Consider the following 11,709-nt stretch of genomic DNA (forward strand, 5'->3'; position numbering starts at 1 on the left):
GCTGTCACCAAAAATGGTGGTTTTTTTCCGGTTACCGGAATCCCTCGGTGTCGGTAAGAGCAGATAACTCCTTACCGGCCCAACAATAGCGCGTACAATGAATCACATGCAAGTAGTTGAGAGGGGTCTCTGCTCATGATCATTCTCATTTGGCTAGAAGTGCCTTCGGGAGTTTTGCTATGCCTCAGGAACAAATTTTCCAATAATCTTGAAGCTTCAAATATATACTGACAATGTATACACCCAAAAAATTAAAATTTAGTATACTGTGTATACTGGAGGTACAGAAAAACTAAGTGGAACTATGCATCCGAGTTGAATCAGGTGGAAAAATCTTCTCCTGAATTATCTGGAGGCCATGTTTCAAAATGTTAAATTTGAATTGTTTTAAACATTCAGAAGTTGTCTTATCATAAGCTAGAAAATGATAGCATGAGATTTGATATAGTGAAGCCAGTTGACTTTGAAAGTGGTTGAAGTTTGTTGCATACAATTCTTATTTCTTAAGATCAGGTTTGCTATAGAAAATTTAGTTAGTTGTTTTTGAAGACTCAACGTGTTAGTCAATCTTCTCATTTGTTACCATGCATACACCTTATTGAGGAGTAGACAGCATCAATCTTTAATGAATTGTTGTTATGTCGGAGTTGCCTTCTTTTTAAAATACTGTCTTTGTACAATACTATACCTTGTTTAGTACTAATATCATACTAATAAATATCCCAGTTGTAATATACCTTGTTACCCTATTACTGTATACAAACTATATCTAAATTGCACATTTCCCTGGTCACTTTATATTCACAGTAATCCATAGGCGCAATAAGTCATCCCTATTTTTACAGCTAATCACGCTTTTCTCACTTTCTTAATAGGCTTTCGACTTGTCAGATTTACGGGTTTGTCGACTATGTCCGATCTCTTACGACATATGATCAGTTCACCCTTTTGCTCAGGACCATAGTGGCTGATGTTGCAGGAACAGCGTTGGTCATAGGTGGACTGCTCACAGCTACAGGTTTTGTTTGTGATAAATTATAATTGTAGAAGTTTAAATCTCTCACACCGTCTCTCACTAGTTTGTTTGTAGATCTCTGTTTATGGGTGGTTTATTGTCATATCTGTTTATTGTCTCAGGTAATTTTATGCTAGCTTTAATATTGGCTAGAATAACTGATGTGCATCCTAAGAATTTTATTTCTCTCTACAATCAGACATTAGTTTATTGAAGCTGATGTATTGTTATAAAAAGTTGTTTTTTTCATTTATCTTATGTAGAAAGAATTTTGCTGCTTGAAAATAAATCAACTTGAAGAGTTAATGGAAACTTAAAGCAAAATGAAGGCTAAATGTGGTATTCACAGCAGATACGTAGCAACATATGGTGTTGTTATATCTACATAATATTTAAATATAGTTGTGATATATACATCTTTATTCAGTTGTTCTTTCAGGTTGGTTTAAGCAAAAAGTGAAAGTAAACACTCATGTCTGTATTCATTCTGGGCGTCTGACCTGTGAGCAGGAGTTTATAGTTCCACAACCAGAAAAGGCAACTGGTGTTGACAGTAGTACTGTAATGATATTCAGTCTTAAACTGCTCTCTGTAATTGAGCGTGTCCAGTCATCAAAGTTACCATTCCATTTGACGCAGACATGTTCAGCCATGATCACAGAGACAATATTTGCACAAAAGTGCTTTTAAAAACACATGCACAGTCTCTGCTAGCAGTACTTGAAGCACATGTTAAACTTAGTTCTCAAGGATTGTTCACACAGACATACTGGTAATTTTTTAAGTAAAATCTCTCCTTGGATCGAAAGAGTCTACTAACTGCTTGACTCATCTCACGCCAATTCCATAGATGCAAAATTGTTATCTTGAAATTTTTTGCATCTATGGAATTTTGGATGTTTTTAGCTGTTTATATTGCTGATCACAGCATGAAAACCAAAAACTACAATATAAGGACCATGTTATGATCATCGAGTACAGAAAAGGTCAAAGTAGCTTAAGGAGAAGTCACTCCTTCCAAATTGAGTTTTATATTTAACCTGACTATTAATTGAAAAGGTTAATGGTGGTAAAATGTTTTCCATAACTTTGGACCACCTGTTTTCATATCTGTGGTTGGTGGCCTGCTGTATAAAGTTTTTTTTTAGCCAGAATTTACTTCTGCTTCAGCAGGCTCATGAATGCCAACATTTTTATTATTATGTACAACCTTACAAGTATCTATTTTGTGGTGAGATTCTTATCTGTCATTACTACTTTGTTTCTCGTTGCTATTCGCTTGATATATTGTTTGCTCTATGATTTCAAGTGCTTCATTTATTTTACTCATAATATTTTTAACAGAGCTAACATTGTAGTTTGTATTAGCTCTCTTGGGAGTAATGGTTCGTCTTATGTTGATCTTGGCTCCTGTTATGTGCATCCTCACCGGCATTGAGGTCTCCACCACCCTTTCATTGTACATGAAAAATATGGATCCAATCTTTGGGTCAAAGAAATCTGAACTATCCAGTCAAAGGACGTCTAAAAAGACAGTTGGAGAACTCAACTGCCCATTTAAAAATGAGGTGGGTTAAAAAGGGTTTTCAGTAGCTTGTATGTAATACTTTTAAAATGTTGATATGTGACTATATCATGTCTACAGCTCTACAAGCATTAGTTAACAACAGAACTAGATGTGACTTCAAAAAGTGAGACTTTTTGAAACCATCCCTATTGTTAGTGAGAAGACCACTACTTAGAAAATGGAACTTGGCTAAACTGATCAATTCAACATTTTCTATGAGCAAAGTTTCAATGGCTTGTACTTTTTGACGAGTTGTTTCCTTTTGAAGGTGGCCACTGCTGTAGTCTTCACCATGACCCTTTTCCTCATCACCTATGATTTTCACTGCACCTGGGTCACTTCAGAGGCCTACTCCAGTCCTTCCATCGTTCTCTCTATCAAATCAGGTGATGGTGGCCGTGTTATATTTGATGACTTCAGGGAAGCTTACTACTGACTGAGGCAAAACACTCCAGAGGTAACAAAGATGTTCTTCAAAGTCACAATTAGTTATACCATAAAAAGCAAATGTTCATTTGTTTCCTGCTAACTCCTGCTGAATAACGTTGTAGTTAAAGTGATATTTATTTTTTGTATTCTAACACCAACTATGAGCTAACATGAGTTAACAACTTTTGTTGTTGTTCATTTGAACACTCACATTGCTTAATAAATTTTCATTCAATTTTTGGTTAGTTTAGTCTTCTAGAACTTACCTCCTCCCTTTGTAATGTGTGCTAGTTGTTCATTGACTACTTAGTTAGTTATTAGATTGTCTCTTGGTAAGTTTATATACGCACTTGCTTTTTTGTCCAGGATGCAAAAATCATCTTAGGAATGACTTTGCTTATTCCTTCAATTGTGCAACATTTGATAGATCTATTACATGACCACACTGTATTATCCCATTTATTACCTTGTGTCGAATGCTTTGTCATGCAGGCAATATCATCGCCAGAGAATAAAGCCTATGAAATCATGAGAGAGTTGGATGTGGGATATGTGCTTGCCATATTTGGTGGTCTCACTGGATATTCCTCAGATGATAAGTGCTCTTTCTTCCATTGCACTTTCATTCATACACCTCTCTCACTCGATATTTTGCTCAGATCTCTCTTAATCATCTCTGTCGCACTCCCCGATCTCACTTTTCTCTCTCTCCCACTAGTCTCTCTCTCCCACTCTTCTCTCTCTCCCCCACTCATCTCTCTCACTCGTCTCTCTCTCTCCCACTCATCTCTCTCCCCCACTCATCTCTCTCATTCGTTTCTCTCTCTCCCACTCATCTCTCTCTCCCACTCGTCTCTCTCCCACTCATCTCTCTCTCCCACTCGTCTCTCTCCCACTCATCTCTCTCTCCCACCCGTCTCTCTCTCTCACTCGTCTCTCTCTCTGCCTCACTCGTCTCTCTCTCCCACTCGTCTTTCTTTCTTCCAACTGTCTCTCTCTCCCACTCTCCTCTCTCATTCATCATTCTCTCTCTCACTCACCTATCTTATCATTTCTTCCGCCCCGCTTTGCCTAGCCCGTTCTTTCCCCCGTCGCATCCTCCGCCTCTCTCTCATCTCCGCCCCACTTTCCTTAGTCTTGATTTTTCTCACTGGCCCCGCTCTTTCTTCCGTCCTAATTTTTCCTTCGTCCCGCTTTCTCCCCCGCCCCACTTTCTTCCCCGCCTCACTCTCTCCTTCCCTGCCCTGCCCTGCTCTTTCTTTCTCTTCACGCCCTGCTCTTTCCACACTCTGATCTTTCTCCCGCCTCGTTCTTTCCCCCGCCCTGCTCTTTTTATTGCCCCGCTTTCCCTCGCCCCGCTCTTTCCCCGACACTTTTTTTCACACCCCGCTCTCTCCCCCTCTCGGCTCTCTCCCCTTCCGCTCCTGCCACCACAGCTCCTGCACCCCTTGCTACTGTTTCCTCATTATCCTTGCGCCTTTCACCCTCTTCCCTTCACTTTCTTCCTTCCCTAGCACACACCAATAGTATGGTTGATGCTTTTTACTAAGCATAATATTGATTTTTTTCAGATACTAACAAGTTTTTGTGGCTCAACACCAGAGAGCGCTCACATAAACGAAGCAGACTACTACATTCCCGAGGAGAGTTTAGGACTGACAAAAATGGTTCTCCCCCTCCGCTCAACTGCATCATATACAAGCTCTGTTTTTATAGATTTGCTATCGTCTACACTGAGCAGAGTGAGTGTATATTTGTTTCTATAATACTGATATTTGTATATCTCAGTTTGAGAAATTGATTGTTTGTGAGGGGGTAAATGAAACTACCAGTTCACTTTACTTTTTCACAAGACAGTCAAGCATTACAAATAAACACACAAAGTCTTTGGTCATCAAATAATATATAGTTCAGCCAAATTATCTATATATACATGAAAGCAAATGTGTATGCAACAATTGTCAGTCATGCAATGAGCCTGCGCTGCTCTCCTGGAATGATCTAGGCAGGCTTTTATTCGCTTCTTTTCAGGGTAAGATCGAGCTCCTGCTAATCACTTCTATCCATCTTCCTTTGTGATGTAACTCAATATGTGACTTGGCTCTTGTATTTAAATCATAATTGGGTCAGTTAGTGTAGCTGAGCAGACTCATTTTGTTTATAACAACTGGGACGGTCCTGTTGCCATGCTCACTAGATTCTGTTAGCCGAGCTGACTATTGCTTTGGCTTAAAATACATGCCACTACTTCTTGATCTTCTAGCCAGACCGCTCGGTATTGGTGCCTGGCTGGCTGCCACTACAATAGACAATTAGAAAGTTGTTTACCTCCTACAGAGGAAGGTACTATTTTGTCGGATTAGGTAGAATATCAGCAACTTTGTGATGTTTACAATTTTTTGTAATTTGTTATGACATTCTCTGCTTTGTCTTTTTTTGCAAACTTGTTGCCAAACCATCATGATATGGTAGCGTACGTAATGCAGAGATTGGTAACAAGAATTTTGAACTCGATGTGTTGGAGGAGGCATACACTACAGAGCATTGGATAGTTAGAATATACAAAGTGAAATACTTGGTCAACCGAGGGGAATAGAGAACCCAACAAACCTATTGTATTGTTTTTTAGTCTCATACTAGTACATTCTTCAGCTTACACAATGGCTCAGCTACAGTGAGACAGATGTCTCTCAGAGATGCATAGTATCTGGTTAGATTCATGTCATGGAGAACTCCATATAGCCTGCTAGTAACTTTCCTGAATGCATGATCTACATGTGATTTGTAGCATCAGTAATGATTTAAAATGCTGTTTTAAGTTAGTTGTACAGTTTAATAAAGCCTATGCATTCCTCGGTCGCATTCCTGGTATAAATTTAGTCTGTTTAGCTAGTGGACAGTTCAAATATCAGGTATGTTATACCCGGGCTCAGGTGTCAGATACCCGATATACAGCTTATTTAATGTGGATTCTTTCTTTACATGAATTTTATCGTAGCATTGACCAAAATTTGATTCAGAGATTTTGGGAAGTATTCTGTCCAATATTTAAATATGCTACACAGGAAAAAGCTGCATATAGTTACACATATCAATACACAAACACATCATGGAAGGATGAAAAGAGGATGTAAAACTTAGTTGTTCAGTTTAATAAAGCCTATGCATTCCTTGGTGGCCTTCATTGTATAAATTGTGTCTGAGGCTAGCGAGTGCATGGTTGAAATATCAGGTATTTGATACCAGAGCTCATGTATCGGGTACTGTGGATAGGCAAAGAGAAGATCATAAAGGTGTCTTTAAAGACCCTTAACTTGAATATTATTTGCCTAATCTCCTAGTGAACACCAGGTAAATGAACCTATTGATTTTTAGCAAGCCAGTAATAGCTGAATACAAGGTGGACAAAACTAATGATGTTTAAACAGCTCTATCCATCTCTATAGAACACAAATTCATATAGTCTAACTATAAAGTAGGCTGGCCTCCCACCTTCATCATAAATTGGTTGTATAGCAGACTAGTTTTCTAGGTTCGCCCAGGTTCATAAACACATTTACATAGGTTATTTTTGTAGCAATAAATCCCACCTGGCAATTATTGGTTACTACTGAGGACAGGTCAGCTCTATCCCATTAGCCACAGCATCTCGTTACAGTTTATTGTTCTAGTGTTAGTCTTGCCATATTTGAGTAGAGAAGAGCCATTTAGACGTTTACATTTCCTTGAACACTTATTTTTATTAGCGAGTTGGTGTGAATAAAGAGCTACCTACTGTAACACATTTATCACACATTATAAACTAAACATGGTGGTGTTGTAAATATTAAACATAACCTACTCACAGTTTGGAGTCTGCTCTACAATAGATGGAATCATTAATATGTAAGAGCTTTCAGCATGCAACTAAGGACTAATTGTTGTCTACTCTAATAATTGTGCTGTGATTAAATACTAAAGTTATAGTCTACTAGCAGATTCAAACTGTATACAATGTATCTATTAAACATCAATTTGTGATTATGGCTAGTTTGTAATAAAGTAATTACGAAACCATATGCCAGTTTGCGCTTATTATTATTATATAGACCCAAATTCGCCATAAATTAATAAAACTCATTCACTTGTTGGTAGACGATTGGGTTTATAGCTGAGTATGTCCTACACAGCTAGCCAGACAACCGGCGTATAGTAGACCAACTGAGAGAGACTCGGGCTGCTCCTACCTGACTGAGACTTGCAGAGATAGGACGTCTAGAAGTACTATCGACCTGTTTCCAGCCAGTAGAGAATAGACTGGTTGGCCTCTGAGCTGGCACATAGAAGATCAAAAAAAAGTCTGACAAAAGAAGGCCATCTAAGAGATGAAAGCGGAACCTAAATCTTATCCTACATTATACCATAAAAGAGGCAAGACAATCGTCAGCCAGGCAGAGCATGGAGTTATCATATGCAGTTCGATGTATGCACACACATGGACTGCATTTTCATATATTTATTTATTTAAACATAAGTGTAGTTATACCTTTCTACTTGATCAAGTGGCTGGCTCATTGTAGAGCAGTAATAGGTTGGCGGCATTTCCTTTACAATAGTATGGTTCAATATAAAATACTGTTTGCCCTGATTAACTAATACAAAGGGCCCTTTGTATCTGTTAGATGGTTGGTTGTCAACTGGCCATGCTGTGCTAATACTAGCGAAAACAAAATGCATTGAATTGAATAAAGCTGCATTGATATTAGCAAAACCTTTTTGTAAATGATTGATTGTGTACACAAACTCACTGTGTTTGCAACCAGTGACACAGACTTTAGTTCTATCACACACCTACGCTGAATGAGAAGTTATATAAACTATATTAAAGGGATCATTTTTGAGTGACATTTAATCTTATCTACAAACCTGGCTAAAGCTGACTGCCATTTGTTGATCTCACCCACACTTTCACTATGCTTCCATACAAGAGATCAAAGTTAAAGGGAAGCTGGTAAGCACTAAAGCTTGTAACTATTGCTGTACTGTAGTATTTGATGAAGGTCAAGGTGAATTCTAGCAAATATTTTTTTTATTGATGGGCACTTAAAAACTGCAACTTATCATAAAACCAGTCTTCCTCATTTTAGTAGTGACTAAGCAAAATCGTTTGGTTCTGCAAAAGTTTGGTTCGGTAACTTGTACTGTAGCTACAGATTATCATGAAACTGGTTGTCTCCCCTCTTCTACTGATTAAGAGAGTTCCTTTCAGTAAAAAAGATCGGAGGCTTTACGTAGTTATTTCACAGGTTATTTTCAGTGTACCAACGATATATATATATATATATATATATATATATATATATATATATATATATATACTCATGCTACAGACAGTACTGTTTCGGCTATTGAAGCCTCATCAGTGCAGCTCAGAGCTTAGGCAAGGGACACAAATCCCATTACCAATAAGAGTTGATTTCCTGCCATGAAACAACTAGGTTGCCTCACAGACTTTAAGAAAATCAGTGTGCTGGCACCAGAGTGCTCAAATCACAAAAGTGATGAGCTTTGCACAAAGGCTAATAGTGCCGCACCTCTCACAGAGTGCTCAATCAAACCGAAGTAAGGGAGCATATACTCATGCTACAGACAGTACTGTTTCGGCTATTGAAGCCTCATCAGTGCAGCTCAGAGCTTAGGCAAGGGACACAAATCCCATTACCAATGAGAGTTGATTTCCTGCCATGAAACAACTAGGTTGCCTCACAGACTTTAAGAAAATCAGTGTGCTGTCACCAGAGTGCTCAAATCACAAAAGTGATGAGCTTTGCACAAAGGCTAATAGTGCCGCACCTCTCACAGAGTGCTCAACCAAACCGAAGTAAGGGAGCATATACTCATGCTCCCTTACTTCGGTTTGGTATATAGTATACGAAACCGGTTTGGTATATAGTATACCCGGTTCGGTTTGGTACTTAGTATATATATATATATATATATATATATATATATATATAAATATATATATATATATAGATATATACATAAATATATTGAGATATATATATATATATATATATATATATATATATATATATATATATATATATAGATATATATATAGATATATATATAGCAGCTAACAGCTAAGATCAGATAAGATCAGATAAGGACAGCTAAGATCTTGAGGCGAGTGCTCAACCTCCCAGGTCTCTGGTAGGAGACCCGAGTTAGAGCAGAATTTACCACCCATACAGGGTATCCGGGGTGAGGAAACAATTATATATATATATATATATATTTCTAAGTGTTGGTGTGTGCGTCCAGCTATTGATATAGCTATAGCTGATTATTTTACCAATGCGGCCACACGTTAAGAGTTATTTTTTGTATGGTTCAAGTGCTATAGCTGGAGTCAAGGCCATTTCTTCTCACGCGCATAATTACACTGAAATGTTTTTGAACCTAAGTATAAGCAACACGATGCTTCGTTCTCTTTTTTCGCAAAGGCTAAAAATGTATCTCCAACTTAAAATTTGGCAATTTTTGTACTGATTATATACGTTACCAAAATATACAATATACGTTGCATCGACATTTTGTAGTTTGCATATTTGCTATTTATTTTACATCTATATTTAGTTCGCTACTAATTTATTCCAGCTGCTCAGAAGACTTTTTTTCCAACTGCATTATGTTTTTTGGATTCTGATTCGGTACCTTGCGCTCCACAATCATTAAATACGAACAAAGATTTTGTTTATTTAAAAGATCTTCTTACATTATGTCCTGTAGTTCAAATTAACACATCTTTGTTTGTATGGTCCTAAGGGTGCTCGCTTTGTGTATTAGCTTTCACATCTTTCCTTCTAAACCTAACCAATTAGTAATTTGTAATTAATTTCACATTTTAAAACAAACATTTGTACGATTACTGTAAGACTATCTGTTAGATTATCTATAAGATTTACTATAAGACTTATTGTGTAAGGTTACAAGCATTGAACTTAAAACCCCTGGAATGGCAATCACGTGACTTTTGCGTTGATAATAATACGTCAACGTATGCGCCATATTGGAGAGCTAATCGAATGCTATTTCCGTTTGTAAACAAACGGTGAAAAATGACAGAAATGTACATGTTGAATAGTTATTTTCCAGCTGGGTGTTCATGAAAGCTACTCCTACACAACGTTTAGAGTGCCCTGATGGAAGAAAACCTATTTATAACATATGGAGCAGGATATATCAAATGATAAGTAGATGTATAATAGATTTTTGTAGACCACATATGTTACTCATACAAACTGTTGTATTACAAATGCATAAACCCAGCAAATGATATATTCAGGCAAATAACAAATAATAACAAATAAACAGAAACCGTTTTCAAGATTTAAGTGATAATAGCTTATGAATGTATGATATGTATAATACAGTATCTGTAAAAGATGGAATGAACTACTGCAACAACTGAACGGAAATTAAAAACCGTTGTAATAGAGAATAATCAAAATAATGCAAACAAGGAAATGCAGGAATTAGTGTAATCAGATGATTAAACTTATATATACACGTTACAGAAACTGTGTAAAAGGAGATTTGTATAGAAGTGGATATTGAGCCAAGGTGCATCAGTTTCTAATAACTAAATTAGATTAGGAATAACAGCACAACAACAGCTGCAGATGAATATTACAGTGATTATATTGTTACTGGCCTTTAAAAAGTACTACTTTAGTATTGTATGCCACAAAGATGCACCTTGCAGTTTGAGTACAGGATTTTAGCATAATGATGCTGTCGGAGATCATAAAACGACTGAATAAAGTTTTTCATCAATGACGCAGTGGTTGGATATGCCATCTGCCGTATCCGTAAGGTGTTTCCCAAAGCATAACACATCACTAGACCTTACACTACTGATAAAATACACCACACAATGGAGTGGATCTGGCTTTGTATGAATACGAAAGTATTGATCTGCAACTAGCAGGATCCTGATGACATCGTCTGATGGACGCACCAATCCTCCATTGTTTTGTAGCTTGAGTAGAGTATAGAGATGTCGGTACTGGATATTTGACTTGGTGGTAACCAGCAACTGACGGCCAATGTCACAACAGCACTTTAGTTAGCTTTTGCACAATGTAGCCAGCTATATAGACTATACTGTTACCTATAACAGAAATTTGACATCTGAAATCATTGAGTTCCACAAACTGATCAACTTCTGGAGTAGCCTGTATGATGAGAATCTCGTTTTGAGCAGTAACATTACCTGTCTTACCAGCATCTGATTCTGCACCACATTTGATGATAAGTCTGTGAAGGTAGCCTTAAACTGAGTAACAGTAGGATTATTATTCCAACCCCCTAAACAAAAGCATCAATTATAACAATCACATAAAATCAACAAAAATGAATTTCTTATTCACATAAACATAGTACCCTTAATAAACAACCATACAAGTAATGAAATAAATGAAAATAAAACAGCTCAAAATGCTACCATATCGCTATGTAAAATGAAAATGTAGCAATTTTCATTGGAAGTCATTCACACCCATCTTAGGCATAAAGCTTAATGGTTGACTTGCAACAAAATTCACATTACCGTTATTTGATATGAAAAGATTCACCATGTCTTACCCTGTTGTGTTGCAGGCAGGGTTGTTAAAAATCGATGATTTTTTTAAATCAAAAAAATCGATTTCTA

General features: G+C 37.2%; 1 pseudogene; it reads left to right on the forward strand.

Moving 5' to 3' along the window:
- The window catches only part of LOC137394353 (dolichyl-diphosphooligosaccharide--protein glycosyltransferase subunit STT3A-like), a 166,954-nt pseudogene extending 161,347 nt beyond the window's left edge, over nt 1-5,607 (forward strand).
- Nucleotides 5,608-11,709: the final 6,102 nt, after the last annotated feature.

Source organism: Watersipora subatra, chromosome 4 (assembly GCF_963576615.1).
Source record: "Watersipora subatra chromosome 4, tzWatSuba1.1, whole genome shotgun sequence".
NCBI classification, from domain to species: domain Eukaryota; kingdom Metazoa; phylum Bryozoa; class Gymnolaemata; order Cheilostomatida; family Watersiporidae; genus Watersipora; species Watersipora subatra.